This window comes from Xyrauchen texanus, chromosome 31 (genome assembly GCF_025860055.1).
Source record: "Xyrauchen texanus isolate HMW12.3.18 chromosome 31, RBS_HiC_50CHRs, whole genome shotgun sequence".
Classification (NCBI taxonomy): domain Eukaryota; kingdom Metazoa; phylum Chordata; class Actinopteri; order Cypriniformes; family Catostomidae; genus Xyrauchen; species Xyrauchen texanus.
The window spans coordinates 38,179,568-38,203,745 of record NC_068306.1 but is presented as its reverse complement, the minus strand read 5'-3'; the positions used below and the strand labels follow the sequence as shown (position 1 = coordinate 38,203,745).

The window sequence follows — 24,178 nt, the reverse complement described above, 5'->3', positions numbered from 1 at the left end:
TTTCCAACTTGTAATCCAATCTCCAAACCCATTTCTATCATCCACTTCTCTTCTCTGTAATTCATCAGCAATTTTTGTCATATTATTTATACCATCAGCTATGATATGACCATCTTCATCATTTTCTGGTATATATGTACAACAAGAAATTCCAACGATCACACAGACCCCTCCCCTCGCAGCTGTAAGTTGATCCAAGACTAAACGATTCTGCAAAGCAGTCAAGCGAAGTGCTCGAAGTTCTTCTTTGACACCAGCTAAGGTGTCCCTGGTAGTTTTAATAAAAGAAATCAACTCATATCTTATAACTTCTACTTCAATTCGAATACTACCAATTCCAATTGATGGAAATATACTCTCAAAGAATTTTTCCGTACCAGTCCATAACCGGTATTCTTTTGGAACTGGGTTGTCTCTTCCCAAACTACTTGTCGAACTACGGTCAGAGAGGGAGCGTGTGTTTCGTTGGTTCATCACATTATCCTTCTTGTGTGGTCTAATAATCATAGAATATTCTTCTAAAGTTACCAAAGCACATCGTCCACTCCAATTAAATGGTATCGAGGTATAAACCACGTGTCCACACAACCAAAACCAATCTTTCAAAGTTCTTGTTCCATTTTGTAGATGGAACATACCTATTACAATTTTTACCGGTGTATAGTCCACAATACTCATCACATAACTCTCGAAGCTCTGGTTTTGCTTTGGCATAGGAACTCATAGCTGTAATCGGAAGAGGAGATCCTTTTAAACATGCTTCCAAGTCAAATTTTCCTTCCCCATCCAAACAACTAACACCACAGGCAGTGTTTCGTACTTCACAACGGCGATATATTTGATTACATTTACTATCAGGAATGGAACCCAATTTTGAGGCTCCTACTCTTCTTTCTATACATAGCAATGAGTCAGGAATGGGACCTACAGTTGCCACTTTAGCATGCACTTGTACTGCAACTGTCAGTGCCCTGCTATCAGGACAAGTCCAATTCCCTGTTGAATTTTGAGGTGCAATGAATCCCACAGTACTAAGAAGTAAAGGACAGAACAGATCTTCATCCGTCTCTGGTGATTTAACACTTACGCGAGGTCCTGAAGCACTTTGTGGCATTTTCGTACAAACATAACAGTCACTCTTTTTTCCTGTAGACTTAGCAGTGAAGTTGACTAATCTCCACCACATATTGGAGGCAAACGCATGTGGTTCATTTTCATGGCTCAGCCAAGTTTCGTTCCCACTGCTAATAAGTGCTTGTGTATAAATGAGTGTATTTGTTAGCACAATCAGGTGTAATAGCAACTGTGCGGACATGGCTTAATGGTCTCGTTAATACTTATTGCTAACTTCAATCAACAATCTCGTTCTTCATCTACTTCTTTTCCTCATCCTCCTCAGGTCCTTCTAATTCACAGATTCCCGGTTGGGCACTGGCGCTGCGTGTTCAGCTCCTCCAGTGCTTTCACCGTTCACCTCGAATTAGTAAAGCCCTCCTCTGGAGCAAACTTCACGCGGCTTGCGTGGATCCACTGTGGTTGAAGATCAGTCAGAACACCTGTCCTTGTCACAGCGATCACAGTGGCAGGCCCCAGATAATTCGGTTCTCCAAGTTTCGTAGGTTTCAGACACCTAATCAACACGATTGTCCTGGAACGAAAGGATGAGTTGGCCCTTCTGATGGAAGAGGGAGAGAGAGAGAGACATCACCATTTATGCCATTTAATGTTCTAACTAGGGAATCCACATAATCCGCGATGATCACCTCCGTGTCACCTGTGGAAAGATTGCCAGCGCGACCTCTGACCCAAGGGGTCGGGAAAGGTCTACCCATGAGAATTTCAAAGGGAGACATTTTTGTAGTGGCTGACGGAGACATTCTCATTTCAGTCAGTACGGCAGGCAACAAATCAACCCAATTTCTGCCCGTATCTAGACACGCTTTATTAAGACGTTCTTTTTCCGTTTTGTTCAAACGTTCCACGTTTGACGAAGACTGAGGATGATACGGGATATGAAAATGCCAATTAATACTGAGTTCTTTAGCTAATAATTGCGTTACATTAGAAGCAAATGGAGTTCCATTGTCGCTTGCTATAACAGTTGGAATACCGAAACGCGGTATAATTTCTTTGGCAAGAACCTTCACTGCCGTCTTTGCGTCTTCTTTTCCACACGGAAAAGCCTCAGGCCACTTAGTAAATCGATCAATAATCACGAGCAAATACTTGTGATTTCCACATGGAGGCATGTGTGTAAAATCGATCTGTAAATATTGGAAAGGAAGTTCAGGATGCGGTAAAGCATCATGGCTGATTGCCTTGTGCCTGTTTGTTTGCGCACACACCAGGCAAGCATCCAATATCAACAAAGTATTTCTTCGAACGTTTGCAATGCAGTATGATTGATTCAAATTTTGTATCACTTTCTCTTTTGACACGTGTTACACCATGATAATGCCTACACAGCATTACAACAGTAGATGCTGATAGCGCGATTCTAACTTGTTTATCTCTTAAGATACCAACTTGATCTGGTTTTACTTCATTGGCTGCCCAATGAGTCAAATCATCTTGCGTAGGATTCGCTTGTAAGATTTTAACATCCAAATCATTAATCAACGATGAATTCATCATCGGCACTTCATTGTTTTGTTCATTTACATGCGGACTACGTATTGCTTCTTTTGCTGCCCATTTCGCTACTTCATCCGCAAATCTGTTTCCTTTGGCCTTGTCAGATTCACCTGTTTTATGACCAGCTACTTTAATTACAGCAAGCTTCGATGGTTGCTGTGCTGCCCTAATCAGCTCGGCCACAATGTTATGATGCGAAATTGGTTTTCCTTCGGAGGTTTTGAAATTTCTTTCCTCCCACAATTTAGCAAAATCATGGACTACGCCATACGCATATTTGGAGTCAGTATATATTTTGATACACTGACCTTTTGCCAATTGACAAGCTTTTGTTAAAGCGCCGCTATCGATTAAAAACATGTATGGTTTATGGTCCACATTTAATTCAAGGAATGGCAAAACATTTGATTTATTTGGATATTGCATCGAAAGTAGTGAAAACTCAGACTCTTTGCTCTCGCACCGTCAGGCGCGGTTCCATTCAGTTGGATATCTCCCTGACTCTGTTACTCCCTGTCTCTGGTTAGGAGAAAACGAAGGAGGGTTTTTGTTCTCATAGCCATTAGAGCGCTTACGCATCTGGTTTCTATTAGGCTGCTGCTCAGCTCTTTGTCTGCAAAACTTTGCAACATGTCCAGAGCGGCCACAACAGTAACATTTAACAGTCTTTGTATTGTTAAGGAACGGACGTTTCTGAGCCGCAGCATCAACCTGTAACATTATCGGAGTTTTCCCTTTGGAGGAAGCAAAGGCTCCAGCAGAGGAAAGCTCACGTAAACGCTTGCCAAGGTCATCAATCGACATCGTTAAAAAATTATTCGTGGTGATACGAATCAATTGTGCAGTCTCATCATGCATGTTATTTAGAAACGTGTTCACAAACAACTGACAATTATCATCATCAACCGGAATCGCCGATTCTTCAATCCATGCACGTTTAAATCTGTTGAAAAAAGCAACTGGACTCTCGCCAGCTTTTTGTTTTGCGTTAGCCGCATGTGAGATGTCTTGTTTAGCAGATGACAACTTCAGCAAAAATGCCGTTAATTGTTTGAAGAAAAGTTTAAGTTTACCCGAATTGGCCCAAACCCAATCAACATCATAGTCATCATGATCATCCATAACCCTAACGCCACGGAAAGGTCTGGACAAATCAACAGGCTCTGCTGCATGTTTTGTCAAAATGTTACGAGCCGATGGTGTATCATAAGTCGGGCTTAACAAATCAATTTCTTCAATTAATTCTTCCTCCGTGATTTCAGGAGGGAGTGTTTTAGTTAGTATGAAACGATAATCACGCCCTGTCAATTGACTATAAGCTGTCAATCGCTTCAAAACCGAAACATACTGATGAGGTGTTTTAGACGGATCAGGAAGCTCTTTAGCAATAGCTATAACATCAGCAAGAGGCAACGGGTGAACCTTAAATCCTTCTGCAGTTTCCACGAACGGAAATGCAGTCGCAGCCTTCAAATCAGGATACAGTTTATTTTTCACGGGCTCACACGCTAAAGGAGCCTGAAGGTGTTCATAGCTCGGGGGAAGAGCAGTGTGAGAGAAACTTTTTTCTCTCTCCTCAGGCTGTGAGACTGACTTGGGAGGAACACTTCCCACTCTCTCAGACTGTGCACTGAGATCAGCCCACGGGGGAGAAAATTTGCGAACTTTGTTTATTCCAGCAGCTTTATCTATCTCAGGTCCGCGATCCCAGTACTTTTTCATCATTTCCCAAGTTTTATAGGATTGTTTCATATAATCGAGGTCCCATTCTGGATCACCCCAATTTCCAAAAATCATGTCTTTCGCTGCAGACATGTCTCTATCTTTAAAGGAACCTTCACGCGAAAACGGATCCAGCTGTGTTTTGTCAGCTGACCAGCCAGCTAAATTTGATAGATATGGTTCCGTAAAAAAGGCTTGATTATTTCTTTCCATAAAATCTTTCAGAGATTCATTAAATAAAGGTGGATTTATTTTATTTCCCATTTTTGAAGCCACACAAAAATGTTCTCCTCTAATTCAGAATAAACAAAATTCAAATAATCAAATAGAAAACAAAGAAGAAAAATTCTGTAGTGTCAATTGATAGTAAAGCATTTTAGTCAAGGAAGCAAAGAAACAAGAAGAATAGAGAAAGAGGGGAGAAAAAAAAATCTAAATAAACTGTGCATTAATTCACTCACAAACCCCAAAAAAACGACGGAGCTTTTTTATGAAATATCTCGCAACAATCTTTCTTACAAAAGTAAGGATATCACACAACGAAGAAAATTGATCACGTTTTCTTACGTTCGTCCCGTAGTTTATCAAAAACTTACGAGGTCAATCACAACAGCAAAAGAGGGAGCTCAAGTCTCTTTTGTGTTCTTCCCGCATCTCATTAGAAACACGAGGATAATCCTCCCGCATTTATCAAAAATACGAGGAGACCGTACACCCCCCAACGACAAATAAACTTGATCATGTCCTTTATCGCTCTTCCCGCATTAATTAAAACACGAGGAGTCACCAATCCCTGGTGACCTATACGGCCCTACAATAACCCAATACGGCACTATCATAACTTCATTATTATATTATATGATATTATATTATAATCATATACTTTAAAATTATTTCTCAGCAAACAGTAAGAATCAACCCCTCATTAAATGGAAAAATTTGATTCTTACCGTTTGGAGAAATCCCGTACGAGCCCCCAATTGTTAGAAATAAAAGTCTTCTAAACCACAGAAGTGCCTTTTCTCTCCGTCTTTTATTGAGTCGTGAATGAATCAATACAAAGTATTGAATCCAACGTTGGGGAGCGAATAAAATATGTAGCTCGCTCTTCTAATATGTGGCATGCAAATATATACTGTAATAGTAAAGGGAGTTTATAATTCTAACCAATAAGAGCATACATTACCTCATATAGATATCACAAATAACAATTCCATATATGGCAAAGACTCCTTCTAGTCCTTGAGAGCCTTCGGACCTTTTGCCATACACATAATACATAAGACACACAATACAATGTATACACAGATAAAGTGAGGAGGGGGCTTTTACAGCTCCATCCTAATATGAAACAGATGTTTGATAATGCATACAGAAAAGAATGCATCAACACAGCATTTCTCTCTTGGAAAGAGCTGAGATATAGAAATAACATTTCTTACAGTGAGTAAGCTATTGAAATAAGTGATATATAAAAGGGTTTTTACAAACTTATTTTTAAGGACTAGTTTACTTTTCTGAAAATATTTATTATTTTCTGCTTCATTCTAACACAGGAAGGAGTAAATGAAAGTTTTACACTGCTGGATGACAATGGTCTCAACTCTGGTCCTTACAGTGGCCGACAGAGCTCAACGTGCTGCAACCTAAAGAAGACGCATGCAAATAGAAAAAAACGCATGCAAATAGAAAAAAACGCATGCAAATAAAAAAACACCCGCAAATTAAGAAAACATCTTCATCAGTTTCACAACACACGTGTGCTCCAAATACTCACAACACAACAAAATACAGAAACGCACTGCAAAAGCTCACAACACAAGCAAATACAGAAACGCGCTGCAAAACTTCACAACACAACCAAATATAGAAACGCTGTAAAGATCTCCTCCAAGGGGTGACACTTGACGCAGTGGCTCAAAGGTGAGGGTCTTTATTATAACAATAATGATCACAAATAACAAAACAACGTGCACGGAGCACTCTTTAAACAGCCAGCTTAAAGACACAGCCTCGTAACTCTCATGTCACTCCTCTTTTCATGGTGGCCCTCTGGCTGATTTTTATGCCGCTCTCCCCATGCTCACTGAAATTAGAGACAGGTGTTAGACATAATTTAGCTCAGGTGCAAGCGCCCTTACCGCTTTTCTCTCCCGGACGGGCGCTTGACCACGCCCCCACTGCCACAAACGCGCTGCAAGTAATACAGACCACAACGGAAATGTTTCCGGGGGAACCAAATAAGTGACGAACCCGGCTGGGACGTGCTTCTTGCACGTGAGCATCCCTATGCCCTACTCCCTTCGAAGGGCAGACGGCAGAGCTCTTCAAGTGGGACTTTGGAGTGAGCATGGCACTAGTGTGCCATTTATGTAGCCGTTTGGAACGCACTTGATGAAGGGAGCAATGAAAGACAACTTCCCTACGTAATTATTTTTACCTGGGATGTTCCCATGACAACGCAGCACGTTGTCCATCAGCTGAATAGCTGTTCTGAGGACAGAAATATAATGCTGTTAACATAACGGTTGCTTTTTACTTTACAAAAAAACTGTTAAAATATGCGTTTTATATATACGTTATATATCTGTGTGTCAGTGTCTCAACTTTAAAACATTGGACCCTACATTACCTACACCTTCTTATGAAACTTTTCTTTATGAAAATTTAAACATAACATGAAACAATTTGTATAGTGTAACTCAGAGCCATGGAGAGAATGGCTCTGGTGTAACTGATGTAAAGATTAATATCTTTCCTTCATGTTCTTCTTCTCTATCTTTTTACGTATTTTAGTTTTCAGCTCATTGTTCTTTTCTCATTTCTGATGACATTGAACATATTGTTAATACATTTTGTATATTGTATACAAGTTGTATGTCATAAAAAATTAATCTCTGTATGTTTTGCGGAAAAAAAAGTTAAAATAAATTAAATAAAATAAAGTAGAATTTTGAGCTGTAAGCAAAGAGTAGAAGAACTATAAAAAAGTACAATATTAGAATATAATATTATAATATTATTTCTATATACAATATATTACAATATTATTTTAATATTATAGTTTATTTATAAAAAAAAAATATAGGCTTTCACTTCTTGTCAATATCAGTTCTTTGCTGTAAGCACGTCCCAGCCGGGTTCGTCACTTATTTGGTTCCCCCGGAAACATTTCCGTTGTGGTCTGTGTTACTTGCAGCGCGTTTCTGTATTTGGTTGTGTTGTGAGTATTTGGAGTACACGTGTGCTGTGAAACTGATGAAGATGTTTTCTTAATTTGCTGGTGTTTTTTTCTATTTGCATTGGTTTTTTTTCTTTTTGCATGCGTTTTTTTCTATTTGCATGCGTTTTTTTCTATTTGCATGCGTCTTCTTTAGGTTGCAGCACGTTGAGCTCTCTCGGCCACCGTAGGTCCTGGACAGTGTACAATAGTACACATTTTGGATGTCTTCCTTATCTGGCACCAGTCTTGGAGTCCCTCTACTAACAAGCTGGTAAGTTGAATAATGATTAGAGAGACCAAATGTGCAGTGCTGGGACTACTACAGACCAGTTAATTGCTTATGTTTGTTTTTTCAGCTGTCTTCCCTCATTTTAATACAGTATGTTTTCATTTCAGTAGAGTCTAAGCTGTCTGATGACTGACAATGATTGAGTGGCAAAAGAAAGCAAGAAGTCCTCACAGCCAAGTCGAGGAGTTCATGAGACACACACCAACTCAACAAACTGCAGTGCGTGGAATTGGTCCTCTGGAACAAAAACTATCGAAGAAACCATTAGAGAACATCCCAGACTTCACAGTTTTCTTGGAATGGTGAGTTTAATGATGTTCAGAATAGAGAGTATGCGCGTGACGTCACTGTCGAGTGACTGCGGTTACGCCCACTGAGTGGCAGAATGACTGCTGTGAAAAACACACAAAACACACAACTAGATTTGACAAGAAATCTGCGGTATATTTTTACAGACTGCCGAAAGCTATTGTACAGTAGTAGTGGGAAGTTTTTTTCATGTCATTTCGTTCATGTCAATTGCCAAATTCACCAAACACATTCACCAAAAAATTGCAATTCTAGGAAGAGGCCAAATTATGAGAAACGGAAACGATTAATTAATTTAATTAATTAATTTCAGGCTATGCAGTCTGTTAGTTTACCTCACCTCCTGATCTAAGCCGTTCATTCATCCCATGACATCCTCATAAAGTGAGCTATGCAGTCGGTACCGGATACAGAATTGATTTGTTCACGTTTCGAGTCTATCGACTTCGGGTTCGAGTCATTTCTTTCAACACGTAACAGCCCCATAGACTGAAGCTATGCAGCCGGTACCGGATACAGAATTGATTAGTTCATCTCGAAGTCGTTCAGTTTTATGTCACGTAACTGTGTGTTGTTATTGGATTATAAGTATAATATATATCTTTAGCAAAGTGATTTTCCCCATCATAGATAAAGTTTAAAGCATTACCAACTCTTTCGTACCACATTCATATGGAAAAGAACCATCACAACAGAAAATCTTAAATTATAAATTGAAAGAAATTAAAAAGCTATAATCTGAGACCAAAAACGCAGCATGTTACTGTTAAAAAACTATAAGAAAGTTATAAGAAATTATTATAAGAAAGTTTGGGAATTATTAACTTCTTTATGTGTCCAGCGCTGTCACATCACCTCACATCACGTGACAAAAGAACGAAAGACTCAGAAGAATCAGACCCGAAGACTCGAGAGGTGAACTAATCATTTCTCTTTCCGGTACTGACAGCATAGCCTCTATGGGGCTGATGGGAAGAACGAAAGATTTGGACCGAAGACTCAAGAGATCTACTAATCATTTCTGTTTCCAGTACAGAACTTATAGGATGTTGTGTCAACACAAAATAAACGAATCATTTTATGAACCGACGCGAGTGCTTTGTGCAAAAAATCATAATTGTTGTGTTCACGCTCATGTCGTCTGCTCTCGCATTTAACACAACACGCATGCGTCGAGGTGCTCTCGTGAACATGCGTTTGAGTTTAATATTTTGCAAATATAGTGGTCAATTATGGTTAAGGGATAGAATACACTCATCACGCTTCATAAAATTGAGGTTGAACCACTGGAGTCACATGGATTACTTTAATGACGTCTTTGCTTCCTTTCTGGGGCTTAACCCAACAGTCGGGTTAATTCTAAAAATTACCCAACGATTTTATAAATGACCCAATATTTTGGGGAAATAACCCAACATATTGACCCAATATGTTTAACCCATCGGTTGGGTTAAACAAATAACCCAACGTTTTTTACTGTGAAAATTACGAGAGCTGCAAACATGCCAAAGTTTGAAAAACGCAAAGAACGATTAGATGCTGATGTTGTCGACGTTAGCATGGATGTCCACGATTATGTTTCTCCCGCTGGAAAAAAGACAGATCTTTATGCGACTCCGCTCCCTGTCACTCCAAGCAAGCCACCTGTCAATAAAAAAGGTAAACCCTCAAATCACAGGGCTGAAGAAAACTGTAGATTTTGTTTGTGCCGAAGTACAAGATTTAAAGAAGAATGTGAAAGATGTAGATACCAGGCTTAAAGCTCAAGAACGTCTCACGGACACATGTGAAACACGCATTTCTGATATAGAGAGATACTCTCGCAGATGGAACTTGAGATTGTTTGGGGTGTCTGAAAATTACAAGGAAGATATCAGATCCGAGGTAATTCGAATTTGCGGCGAGACTTACCCCGAGGCCAGGAGCAAGTACCCTGATGGCGTTGACACTGTGCATCGACTGCGGTCAAGCCAGCCGCCACTTCGAAATGAGCGGTCAAACTAGCCGCACCTATATTTCGCGGTGCGCGTATACACTGGTTATTGCGGTATGACCGTCAGAACTAAAACAGGTTAAATTCCTGCGAAGGCAATTTCACATGCATTCATTTATTCTGTCTGTCTGTCAGAAAGAAAGAAAGATTTTAGCACACCTCACAACCTGTCACTGCATGATATATTGAATTCCAAAATAAGAACCCCCCCCCAAAACTCATATATTACCTTTTTTGTCCATACATTCAGAAAATCATACAAAATAAAAGTCCTAGCTTCCACAGACCAATTTCACCTCAGGTGGAGAGTACACCTTCTCAAGGTGTGAACTACAAGGTTTCAGGACATTCTGATGTTTTATTCCAAAATAAGAGCCCCCCCCCCAAAACTCGAATATTAGATGTTTTGTGTACACATTCAGAAAATCATAAAAATAAAAGTCCTAGCTTCCACAGACCAATTTCACCTCAGATGGGGAGGACACCTTCTCAAGGTGTCAACTACAATGTTTCAGGACATTCTGATGTTGTCTTCCAAAATAAGAGCCCCCTAAAACTTGAATATTAGATGTTTTGTTTACACATTCAGAAAATCATAAAAATAAAAGTCCTTGCTTCCACAGACCAATTTCACCTCATATGGAGAGAACACATTCTCAAGGTGTAAACTACAATGTTTCAGGACATTCTGATGTTGTATTCTAAAATAAGAGCCCCCCAAAACTTGAATATTAGATGTTTTGTTTACACATTCAGAAAATCATAAAAATAAAAGTCCTAGCTTCCACAGACCAATTTCACCTCATATGGAGAGGACATCTTCTCAAGGTGTCAACTACAATGTTTCAGGACATTCTGATGTTTTCTTCCAAAATAAGAGTCCCCCAAAACTGGAATATTAGATGTTTTGTGTACACATTCAGAAAATCATAAAAATAAAAGTCCTAGCTTCCACAGACCAATTTCACCTCAGGTGGGGAGGACACCTTCTCAAAGTGTCAACTACAATGTTTCAGGACATTCTGATGTTGTCTTCCAAAATAAGAGCCCCCCAAAACTCGAATATTAGATGTTTTGTGTACACATTCAGAAAATCATAAAAATAAAAGTCCTAGCTTCCACAGACCAATTTCACCTCATATGGAGAGGATACCTTCTCAAGGTGTCAACTACAATGTTTCAGGACATTCTGATGTTGTATTCCAAAATAAGAGCCCCCCCAAAACTCATATATTACCTTTTTTGTCCATACATTCAGAAAATCATAAAAATAAAAGTCCAAGCTTCCACAGACCAATTTCACCTCAGATGGAGAGGACATCTTCTCAAGGTGTGAACTACAATGTTTCAGGACATTCTGATGTTGTCTTCCAAAATAAGAACCCCCCCAAACTCATGTATTACCTTTTTTGTCTTCCTGGATGCGGTAGAGTACTCTCCGCTTCCGACGGCCACAGGCGTTGTCTCGTGTGTCTGGGTAGCGATCACACCGAGGCTGCGTTTGTGGATGGTTCATGTTCTCACTGCGAGAACATGACCATGACAACGTTGTGGTCGCGGCTTGCTTACAACCGTAAGCAAGCCACTCCAGCCGCCCCCCGCGTCGCTCCTTCTTCCCACGGGATTGAGGACGATGCGGCTGGCGACTGGAGGCGATCCGAGGATGGTAGCGGGTGCAGCTCCGCCCGGTACGCCCCTCGGACCACCCGCACCCGGCACGCTCATTGACTCCCGTCCCCGCTCGAGGCGGCGGCGACTCGCCTCACAGCCAGTCTGCCTACCCTGTTGCGATGGAAGCAGACGAGTTCGCCGCGGAATCGGAGGGCGTGGTATCTGATGCTGAGGACTCCTCTGGGCTGCCGCCTTCGGGCCTGCATGCCCAGGAAGAGGCCGACGCACAGATGTCCGATATGCTTTCCCGGGCAGCCAACAGCGTGGGCTTGGATTGGAACCCTCCATCCTCCCCACAGCCATCACGGCTGGACGACTGGTTCCTGGGTGCTGGGCGCCGCTCACAGCCTTGCCCCCCCCGGTCCCGTTCTTCCCAGAGGTGCATGATGAGCTGACGTCTTCGTGGAGAGCACCCCTCTCCACTCGTCGCACCGCCACCTGCTCATCCGCCCTCACCACCCTCGACGGCGGAACGCGCCACGGGTACACGGCGATTCCCCAGGTGGATAGGGCTGTTGCGCTCCATCTATGCCCCGGAAGCCCTTCCCGGACCTGTAGAGCAACATCCTCGCTGACCGCGAAGGCTTACAGCGCCACCGGACGCGCCGCTTCCGTCCTGCATTCCATGGCTCTCCTGCAGGTCCACCAAGCCAAGGCACTGCGAAACATGCATGGGGGTGGCCCTGATCCCGACACGCTGCAGGAACTGCGCTCAGCGACCGACCTCGCCCTGAGAGCGACGAAGGTCACAGCGCAGGCGCTCGGGCAGGCGATGGCCACGCTGGTGGTCCAGGAACGACAGCAATGGCTGAACTTGGTCGAGATGCATGAAGCTGACAAGACTCGCTTTCTCAACGCCCCTGTCTCCCAGTTTGGCCTCTTCGGTGACACCGTCGAGGACTTCGCCCAGCAGTTCTCCATGGTGAAGAAGCAGACGGAGGCCATTTCCCACATCATGCCTCGCCGCAAGCCTGCCGCCACGGCCCATGCCCCGTCTGCTCGCCGAGGGCGTCCTCCCGCGGCCAGAAGACCTTCTGCTCCGCCTCAACCCGGGCCCAGCTCTCAGCCCCGGCGTCGGAACCCAGAGTTCAAGAAGTTAGCTCCGGAGGTGGTAAGACCGCTCCGTCCCCCGGTGGAGGGCCGGGAGGAGAATCTTGTGTTTTTTCATTTGCTGCACCCCTCAACAGGGGCTGCGGTACCCAATTCTCAATAAAAGAGCTATTTCCTTTGTCTCTGGGTCATGTGGCCTGCAAATGCCGTTCTCACGGCACTCTACTTTCAGGCCTCAACAGTCCCGGCTCCCTGGACGCGGTGCCCCCACCCTCAGCCCCACGACTGTTCCCCGGCCGGCCGGTTCAGACGAGTCCAGAGGACGCCAGCATCAGACCTCCTCCTCAGTCACGAACCCGCCCCCCGCCGGGTGCGCGGAGCAAGGTAAGTGCTTTGAGTTTATTCTCAGCACCAGAGCCTCGGGACGCTACGTTGCTTCCCGACGCCGTGTTACCTGTTCCGCACCGCTGCGAAGCCCCGCCGGGTACGTACAAAATACTCGTCCCCTCGGTGCCCCTAGCACGGAGCTTAGAGGCGTGGCTTTTCACTGCCCAACCCGTCGCGCTGGCTGCACCGGACCATTCGACTCGGTTACTCGGTTCAGTTTGCCAGGTCTCCGCCCCCCCTTCGTGGGCGTTAATTTTTCCGCAGTGCACGACAAACATGCTCAGTCCCTGCGTGAAGAAATCGCCTCCCTTTTAATCAAGGACGCGATAGAGCCTGTCCCTCCAACCGAAACGAAGAAGGGTTTCTACAGCTCTTACTTCGTTGTACCCAAGAAAGGCGGCGGCTTACAACCGATCTTGGACCTGCGAGTTTTCAATCGGACCTTGTCCAAACTCCCGTTCACAATGCTCACCCAGAAACAAATTCTATCTGGCGTCCGGCATCTAAATTGGTTCGCAGCGGTAGACCTGAAGGACGCGTACTTCTGCCAACTCTCTCGACATCGACCCTTCCTGCGGTTCGCGTTCGACGGCCAGGCGTATCAGTACAAAGTCCTCCCCTTCAGCCTGTCTGTGTCCCCTCGCATCTTCACGAAAGCCGCAGAGGCGGCTCTTGCCCCGCTCCGAGGACGACTGGCTCATTCTGGCCCCCTCGCGAGAGTTACTATGCAAGACAGAGACCAGGTGCTCAAGCACCTCAGCCGCTTGGGGTTTCAGGTCAACTGGGAGAAGAGCAAGCTCACCCCGTCCAGAGCATCTCTTTCTCGGTTTGGAGTTAGACTCAGTCTCAATGACAGCACGTCTCTCCAACGAGCGTGCTCAGTCAGTGCTGAAATGCCTCGCTTCCTTCAAGCCAGGCACCGTGGTCCCTCTAAAACGTTTCCAACAGCTCCTGGGGCATATGGCAACCTCCGCGGAGGCCGCGCCGCTGAGGTTGATGCATATGAGACCACTTCAGCACTGGCTCCAGACTCGAGTCCCGAGACGAGCATGGCGCCGCGGCACGCACAACGTGAAAGTTACCACTGCCTGCCGCCAAGCCTTCAAACCCTGGACAGACCTCTGCTTTCTACGGGCAGGAGTACCCTTGCAGCAGGTGTCCCGATGCGTTCTGGTTACAACTGACGCCTCCAAACTGGGTTGAGGCGCCGTGTGCAATGGGCGCGCAGCCGCAGGCCGGTGGAACCGAGGCCCGCTGCGCTGGCACATCAACTGCCTAGAGCTGCTGGCTGTTTTTCTTGCCCTGAAGAGGTTTCTCCCAGTCACTGGGCAAGCACGCCCTAGTCAGGACAGACAACACCACGGTGGTAGCTTACATAAACCGCCAAGGCGGAGTACGCTCCTCCACATGTCACAGCTCAGCCTGCCGTCTCCTCCTTTGGAGCCAGCAGCGACTCAAGTCACTGCGCGCCACTCACATCCCCGCAACCTCAATGTGGTAGCGGACGCTGCTGTCAAGACAGAGCTTGCCCGGCGGAGAGTGGAGGCTCCACCCCCAGTCGGTTCAGCTGATTTGGGACAGGTTCGGCAAGGCCCAGGTAGACCTGTTTGCCTCCCAGGAAACCTCCCACTGCCCGGCTCTGGTATGCTCCTGACAGAGGCTCCCCTCGGGCAGATGCTCTGGCGCACAGCTGGCCCGCGGGGCTGCTAAGTACGCATTTCCCCAGTGAGCCTTCTTGCACAGGTGCTATGCAAGGTCATGGAGGACGAAGAGCAAGTCACTCTGGTGGCCCCCTACTGGCCCACCCGGACTTGGTTCTCGGACCTCACGCTCCTCACGACAGCCCCTCCCTGGCGAATTCCCCTGAGGAAGGATCTTCTTTCTCAGGGATGGGGCACGCTCTGGCACCCGCATCCAGAGCTCTGGAACCTCCACGTCTGGCCCCTGGACGGGACGCAGAATATCTAGCCAGCCTACCACCAACCGTCATAGATACTATCAACCAAGCCAGAGCCCCCTCGACCAGGCATCTTTACACCCTAAACTGGCGTCTGTTCGCATACTGGTGTTCTTCCCAAGCCGAAGACCCACAGAAGTGCGCGGTTAGGTCAGTGCTCGTGTTTCTACAGGAGAGGCTGGAGAGGAGGCTGTCCCCCTCCACCCTCAAGGTGTATGTCGCCGCCATCGCTGCTCACCACTGACTACGGTAGACGGCAAGTCTCTTGGTAAGCACGACTTCATTGTCAGGTTCCTAAAAGGTGCCCGGAGGCTGACTCCCTCCCGCCTAACCTGTTCCCTCCTGGGATCTCTCGGTCGCCCTCACGGGCCTCCAGAGACGCCCCTTCGAGCCGCTAGATTCAGCTGGACTCAGGGCCCTCTCTCTCAAGACCGCCCTGCTGATCGCGCCGCCTCCATCAAGAGGGGTCGGGGACCTGCAAGCGCTCTCTGTTAGCTACACTTGCCTGGAGTTCGGTCCGGCAGACACTTACGTGATCCTAAGACCGCTGACCGGGCTATGTGCCCAAGGTTCCTACCACACCCTTCAGGGATCAGGTAGTGAACCTGCAAGTGCTGCCCCGGAGGAGGCAGACCCAGCCCTTTCGTTGCTGTGTCCAGTATGTGCTTTAGCGTATCTATCTGGACTGCACACAGAGCACTAGACGCTCTGAGCAGCTCTTTGTCTGCTTCGGGGACAGCGAAAGGGAACGCTGTCTCCAAACAGAGGTTCAGCCCACTGGGTTGTCGACGCCATTTCATTGGCTTATCACACCCAGGCCGTGCCCCCCTTGCGGGTTCGAGCTCACTCCACCACGGGTGTTAGCGCCCTCGTGGGCACTGGCCAGGGGCACCTCCCTAGCAGACATCTGTAGAGCTAGCGGGCTGGGCAACACCTAACACTTTTTCGAGATTCTGCAATCTCCGAAGTTGAGTCAGTATCGTCCGTGTTTTCTCAGGTCCGAGCCCGTGAGAACTCGGTAGCACGCTGACGATCTGACTGGGTGAATCGCTTGCGCTTAGCTCTTTCCCTCAACCGAGGGAAAACAGTGCGCCCTGCTCCCAGGAGATCCCATCTTCGGTCGCTGGTTGACTCCTCCCTAGCCCTCGTGGGTCCGCAGTTCAGCAGAGGAACTCGCCGACCCAAGCCACTGCGGGTACCTCAAGCTACCCTGTACTGGTATAGGTGCTCCACAGGTAAGGCCTCCTGTTCGGACTCCCCCTGTGTGTAATGCCACGGTGCAGTTACAGCTGCCTCGGTCGCCGTGCTGTTCGCTACCCCCCCCCCCTACGAGGTTGGGTCTACCACCGCACCAACTTTTCCACATAGGTCCTAAGTTAGGCCATCTGATGTATTTGCCACTTTTTGCCTCCCCTGCCGGGTAGGTGTGGCCTCCGCAGGGTCTTCTCCGCCCTGAAAGAAGGGCTAAGACCCCCTTCCCTCAATGCGTGTAAGGGCCCCGGCCGTAGTTGCTCTATGCGAGAAACATACAGAGAAAAGAGGCCCAGCCAGGCTGGCCCATTCCCAGGTTGGCGACCATCACCTTGTTCCCGCCTCCAGGGTAACGATAAGGAGTCTGATGGCTTGAATGGGGCATTGGGGAAGGGTACGTGCAGCCTGATACAGTTGGTCGTCCTGCACGTAAGAATACCTGCTCGCTCCTGTATCAGCAGTTCACGTACACGGCTCAGCGCATGGCACTTTATAAGTGGACCCCTAGTGTCGCTTCTCTGACACAACGTGGAGAGAGCGACAGAAGGGGAACGTCTAGGTTACGTATGTAACCTCCGTTCCCTGATGGAGGGAACGAGACGTTGTGTCTCCCCCGCCACGTCGCTGAGCCGAGCCACTGTTGTGGCCAGACCATTTCCGGCTCCTCAGAAAAATCCTGAATGAACTCCCATATTTGCGCCGCTTAAATACCCGTATGTCCGGGGGCGGGACATGCAAGTACTGGCTGCCAACTCTCATTGGCCTTTTTTCATAGATCAGAGGTGGATATCGGCGCTCAAGAGAGACCCCTAGTGTCGCTTCTCTGACACACCGTGGAGAGAGCGACAGAAGGGGAACATCTAATATTCGAGTTTTGGGGGGCTCTTATTTTGGAAGACAACATCAGAATGTCCTGAAACATTGTAGTTGACACATTGAGAAGGTGTCCTCTCCACCTGAGGTGAAATTGCTCTGTGGAAGCAAGGACTTTTATTTTTATGATTTTCTGAATGTGTACACAAAACATCTAATATTCGAGTTTTGGGGGGCTCTTATTTTGGAATTCAACATTAGAATGCCCTGAAACATTGTAGTTCACACCTTGAGAAGGTGTCCTCTCCACCTGAGGTGAAATTGGTCTGTGGAAGCAAGGACTTTTATTTTATGATTTTCTGAATGTGTAAACAAAACATCTAATATTCGAGTTTTGGGGGGCTCTTATTTTGGAATTCAACATCAGAATGTCCTGAAACATTGTAGTTCACACCTTGAGAAGGTGTCCTCTCCACCTGAGGTGAAATTGGTCTGTGGAAGCTAGGACTTTTATTTGTATGATTTTCTGAATGTGTAAACAAAACATCTAATATTTGAGTTTTGGGGGGCTCTTATTTTGGAAGACAACATCAGAATGTCCTGAAACATTGTAGTTGACACCTTGAGAAGGTGTCCTCTCCATCTGAGGTGAAATTGGTCTGTGGAAGCTAGGACTTTTATTTTTATGATTTTCTGAATGTGTAAACAAAACATCTAATATTCGAGTTTGGGGGGCTCTTATTTTGGAATTCAACATCAGAATGTCCTGAAACATTGTAGTTCACAACTTGAGAAGGTGTCCTCCCCATCTGAGGTGAAATTGGTCTGTGGAAGCTAGGACTTTTATTTTTATGATTTTCTGAATGTATGGACAAAAAGGTAATATATGAGTTTTGGGGGCTCTTATTTTGGAATACAACATCAGAATGTCCTGAAACATTGTAGTTCACACCTTGAGAAGGTGTCCTCCCCACCTGAGGTGAAATTGGTCTGTGGAAGCTAGGACTTTTATTTTTATGATTTTCTGAATGTGTAAACAAAACATCTAATATTTAAGTTTTGGGGGGCTCTTATTTTGGAATACAACATCAGAATGTCCTGAAACATTGTAGTTGGCACCTTGAGAAGGTGTCCTCCCCATCTGAGGTGAAATTGGTCTGTGGAAGCTAGGACTTTTATTTTTATGATTTTCTGAATGTGTACACAAAACATCTAATATTCGAGTTTTGGGGGGCTCTTATTTTGGAATTCAACATCAGAATGTCCTGAAACATTGTAGTTCACACCTTGAGAAGGTGTCCTCTCCATCTGAGGTGAAATTGGTCTGTGGAAGCTTGGACTTTTATTTTTATGATTTTCTGAATGTATGGACAAAAAAGGTAATATATGAGTTTTGGGGGGGCTCTTATTTTGGAATTCAATATATCATGCAGTGACAGGTTGTGAGGTGTGCTAAAATCTTTCTTTCTTTCTGACAGACAGACAGAATAAATTAATGCATGTGAAATTGCCTTCGCAGGAATTTAACCTGTTTTAGTTCTGACGGTCATACCGCAATAACCAGTGTATACGCGCACCGCGAAATATAGGTGCGGCTAGTTTGACCGCTCATTTCGAAGTGGCGGCTGGCTTGACCACAGTGTGCATCGGCTGGGGAGAAGAAGCGACAACAAGAGACCTCACGCCATCATCATCATCAATTACCTCACGGGGTGTCCGCGATGCCTTATGGAGAGCTGCCAAGAAGTCCCAGTTTCTTAAAGATAACAGCTTGCACTTCGCAGAGGATCTGACTTCAGCAGACCGGGAAAGACAGAAGACCTTGTGGCCGAGAGTAAAAGAGGCGATGGATGTAGACGGTGGGCCGAGGGGAGATTTCGTGTTTTCAGACGATCTCTGGGGATGGATAACCCAGTTTTTTATATATAAACACTAGGCCTACACTTCTCAACAAAGCAAATAAAAATTGTTGCCACTCACATACTTTGCACATTACTATAATATCGGTAACTTTCTCCAGGTTATTTTCCCGGCGAATAGAGCAGGCGGCTACGTGTGGGGTCCGACATGCATGACGTATTTGTTGCCTTCATCCAATAGCGTGCGTGGGAAAGTGTCGGTGTTGGTGACGCGGTTTGTCAACACACTGGCGTGCTGATATGAAGTTGCTGTCTGTTCACATCTTTTGAGAAGTGATTTTAGCCCAGGAAAGATTGAACTTGTTAACTCATTTTGCCCACTTATGCTACATATTCAGTTTGACACAAAATGTGAATGTAGAGGTAACGTTATGCATTTTCACTGTTTTTATTTTATGTAACCATCTTTTGTCATACGATGTCCTGTCATTTCGTTGTAATCTTTAATAAATATACCGTTCTGATTTCACACATTTGATCCATGGTATTGCTTGGAAACACAACATCATAAAAACCATAGACATCTACAGCAGGATACAACGTTAAAATAGCCTAAATATAAAGTTATGAAACTTCACTTTGCCCTCAGCCAAAACGATTTGCCAAGGAACAAATTATAGATTAATGAGACCAAAGATTGCCCGTTAGATATACACAAGACGAATTATATCTCATGTTTAACCACTAGACATCAGAGCCAGCGGCAAACGTCAGAAGCACTAGCCGAGGTAAGGCTGTTCCAGGTGGGGTAGCCTACATGAGCGCTGAGCGCCTGGATCTCTCCTCTCTCATGTTCAAACTGAATGTGTTTTTGCGTCTGCTCGTGCTGTTTTTCAATTGTTGTTTGGTAGCATGTTAGGCTAAGTTCAGAGTTTGTTCTCTGTTGTCCATGAGAAAAATGCACCGCATCTGTCAAACACAAAGTTGCTGTGCAGTGTGCACACGCAGAGATGAGCTCCAGCAGTCACGCATGCACGCGATAGGCAGAGCAAAAGGCATTTACACTTAACGCAAATGTTTACAAGGATTTATACAGTAGGCACTGATATATTTCAGTACTGATATAAAATTTTTTACATAGAAACTGATGTCATAAGAGCACATACATTCAGAATCATCCTGAAAATGACTTTCACCACAACACAGACACGCTCGCATTATAACAATCGCCAAAACTCATCGCAACAAGTTTTCTTAAGTTGAAGCTGCTTTGAATCTTGAAATTTCCACTTGTCTTGGTGTAAAATGCTTGACGAAGGAATGTGTTTGTTTTGATGCTGCTGCAGCTGCAATGACAAACTATACTCAAGTGACAGAGCACAGCTGTAAAGTTCCACTGTCGTAAAAGTCCCATTCAAATATATCTCAATACATTATGCATTTATTCAAACTTATTTAAAGCTACACTATTTCAGAGGTGGGAGTAAGTCACACATGTTCAAGTCTCAAGTCTTAAACATCAAGTCTCGAGTCAAGTCTTAAGTGCAGTGCAGACAAGTCAAGACAGTGACTCACCTCAAGCAAGTCAAGTCAAGTCCTGATGAGTTTTAAGTCAAGTCGAGTCAAGCCACAGTACTAAAATAAATAGAGTTACATTTTTTAAATAAAGATTTATTTTTGCTCTGAAAAGATGAACTTATATACATATCTTTACATAATTGTTTTTACATGAATTGTATAACAGTAATTTTTTATCATATATATATATATATATATATATATATATATATATTAGTAAATTGCGTTAATGAACATGCACAGTATTTTTATCGTTGGCAACTAAAAATGACATTTCCACCGCCCCCCGGTTCCTTTCTTCCCAGATGTGCAATTCCTGAGATGAAGATGAAGCTGTAGAGGGTACCTTTTACTGCCCAAAACTGGCTTCCTCGCTCCTCTGCTCTCACTACCCTCGAAGGCAGAGCGGCCCCTCACGCACTCCAGCAAGTCCAACAGGCCAAGGCTCTTAAAGATCTGCAATTGGGTAGTCCTGATCCTGATGTGCTGCAGGAACTGCGCTCGATGACCGAACGGGCCTCCCGGGCCACGAAGGTCATAGCGCCGGCACTCGGACAGGCGACGGCCACACTCGTGGTCCAGGAACAACATCTGTGGCTGAACCTGGTCGAGATGCGGGACCCCGACAAAGCCCACTTTCTCAACACCCCCATCTCCCAGTTCAGCTTATTCGGTTACACCGTTTGCCCAGCGGTCTTCGGCAGTGAGAAACGTCTTCCTCCGAGAGAAAGCCACTTCAGCCGCCCCTTGTGCCGTGCCTCCTTCCTACAGGATTTCACCGCTGCATCGGAGAGCGACAGAGTGGCGTCTGATGCTGATGACTTGACTGGGCTGCCACCTTCGGGTCTGCTCATCCAGTCTGAGCCTGACACACAGATGTCCGCTATGCTTGCCTGGGCCGCCTTGAGCGAGGGACTGGCCTGGAACCCTTCGCCCCACCCACCCCTTACGGCTAGATGATTGGTTCCTCGGGTCAGGGTGCCCCTTACTAATATAGATGGTTGAAGGAGAAAATGAAAAAGACCAACGGACAGTAATTGCTGTTTCATTTAAAAAATATATTTCTGATAACAGTTTTATATAAACAAAAGGTTTAAATTATTTAAATATGTTTACAGATACATACAAGTACACAAGCAAATGTACATTAATCACTTACCTTACTTTTACACTATTTAAATATGTAATTTTTAAATGCCATATTACAGCATATGTGGGATGTGGAACAGATGTGTGGACATTTACGGACTTCTCTTTAAGTGGTGCACAGGAATATATGTGCTAGTGTGCGGCAGAGTTCGGATGTGCTTTGGCTGGTGCGCGGAAGTGTTCGGATGTGTTTACCCGAAAATGTGGCACACTTTCCCTTAAACGTCCCTTAAACGTGTGCAGGCGTGTACAGCCCGGACATCAGTCTTTTATGCAGTGCACGTACACTTATGAACAACCTTATGTAAGAACATGGTATTTGTTATGGCCAATACATGACTAGCACAGAAGTCGAAAAACAAAACACTGCTCGGGTTCAGAATGGGCAGGCCGTTCCTTCCAATCACTCCCCTCCAGATTTCTCCATTTATTGCCAACATGGGCGTTGAAGTCACCCAGCAGAAATATGAAGTCCCCAGGTGTCACCCCTTCCAGGACACCACTCAGGCCAGATACTGCAAACTGCGGTTTTATAAAAAAGTAACATAATTATTGTACAAGTTGCATATTTACTAACACATGCAGTTTTCAGTTTTCGTGCAGAGAGAGGGTGAGGACTCAAGCACAAAGTTAACAAAAATAGGCTTTATTGAAGAAGTCAACAAAACAAACAAAAACAACCCCAAAGGTGGAAAAATCATAGTCCAGGGCAACAGTCTTGATGACGGGCTGGGCTGAATAAGGAATTCGCAAAGGCTGTGTGGCTCCATGCCACACAACAGGAACAGACCAACAGACAGACAACTTAAGCAGGGAATAGTCCACAATGAACTGGAATGGGACAGAAAACACAGGGAGGTTAAAAAGGGAAGGAAATGAGGAGGGTAATTAGGAAAGGCAGGTGCAGCAAATGAAATAATAGCAATGAAACAAGGGGGCGGGGTCTAGAAGAGAGACAGGAGAGAACATGGCAAACATACATGACAGAGGCCATGTGCTCACACCAAACACAATGGCAAGACAGTTGTTCTAGAGCACATGGCCAACGAAACCATCACTGACCATGTGTTCAATCACATAAACCACACCAGCCCCACATCACAAACGCACAGCCCGAACAGTCCCGTGCGTCAGAGAATACTGTTCTCTATTCACAAGACTTTTCAACAATCAGACATTTTAAGTGTCTCCCTCTGGCAATGTCTTTTTCGTTTTTTTCACAAGCACGAGCAAAACAGCATTAGATGTCTTTGGTGATACTCTCGCTGTCACGGATTTTGAAAAAAATGATTTTACCTTGTACATCTGTGAGGAAAGCAGCTCTGGCAGCACCGGTGTTTGTATCTCTCATACTGTACGTCTCTTTGATCAGTTGATCAGTGGTGTAATGGTGAAACAAATTGAAATCTTTAATGATAGATTTCGTATGCAAACAAAAGACATTGGTTTCCTCTGCATACATTTACGTTAACGCACACTAACTGCACTTTGCTCAATTTCCCTTATAAATCAAGAACAAGTGTAAGATGTTACATGCTAGAATCTGACAGTGATCAGCAGGTCTGCTCAGAACAAGCAACCTCTTCTGGACGATAGTTGTTATAACATCATAGCCTGAATGCAATATTAACATAGTCCCTTTTTTAATAAAACCTCAGTATTGTCTGATGGGTCATTTTCAACGTTACTGCCAGTGAGCCACCAGTTGCCCATCCCTGTGCTAAAAGATACTACAAATTAATAAGGAAATGAAGTGCAAGGGATGGAAATATGCAAGTGGTTTTGCGCCAGTAGATGGCAAATTGTTGGTTTTTTTTTGTTTGTTTTAGATGTGTCATTACATTGAACCAAAATCAAACAAAACAAGTCTAATTATCCTTTATTAAAATGTGCATGTCTACAGTTCTACTAAGTGTTCAGCACTGCAGAGTTTTTAAGCATCATTAGCTTTTTCCCATAATTGACAAAGCATCTTTCATATTGTGAACATGCTGTATGCTTTTTATCAAGCTATACATAAAAGACAACAATAATAGCCTAAAATTTTGTTTTTTTAATGTCCTAACGTCAATGTAATTTGTGGTCATCACTAACTTTTATTCATAATTCATCCAGCCCCACCTTTGTTAAACAAGATTGCCGAACATGAACGATGACCTCTCATTTGGTCAGTCAGCAGATCTTCGTCCATGAATAAGATGACATTTTGTTCACAAATTACTGTAAAGGTACATTCAGTTAGGTCAGAAACAAGATGTCTCAGACTCAATTGACCTACTAATAGTTCAGTGAA

The 24,178-nt window shown here is 44.8% G+C and overlaps 1 long non-coding RNA gene across 1 annotated transcript; it reads left to right on the top strand.

Moving 5' to 3' along the window:
- Positions 1 to 7,550: 7,550 nt before the first annotated feature.
- On the top strand, positions 7,551 to 24,172 carry LOC127625330 (uncharacterized). The gene is made up of 3 exons (XR_007968275.1): positions 7,551 to 7,850; positions 7,976 to 8,170; positions 21,042 to 24,172. It is a non-coding gene; the product is annotated as an uncharacterized LOC127625330 (long non-coding RNA).
- Positions 24,173 to 24,178: the final 6 nt, after the last annotated feature.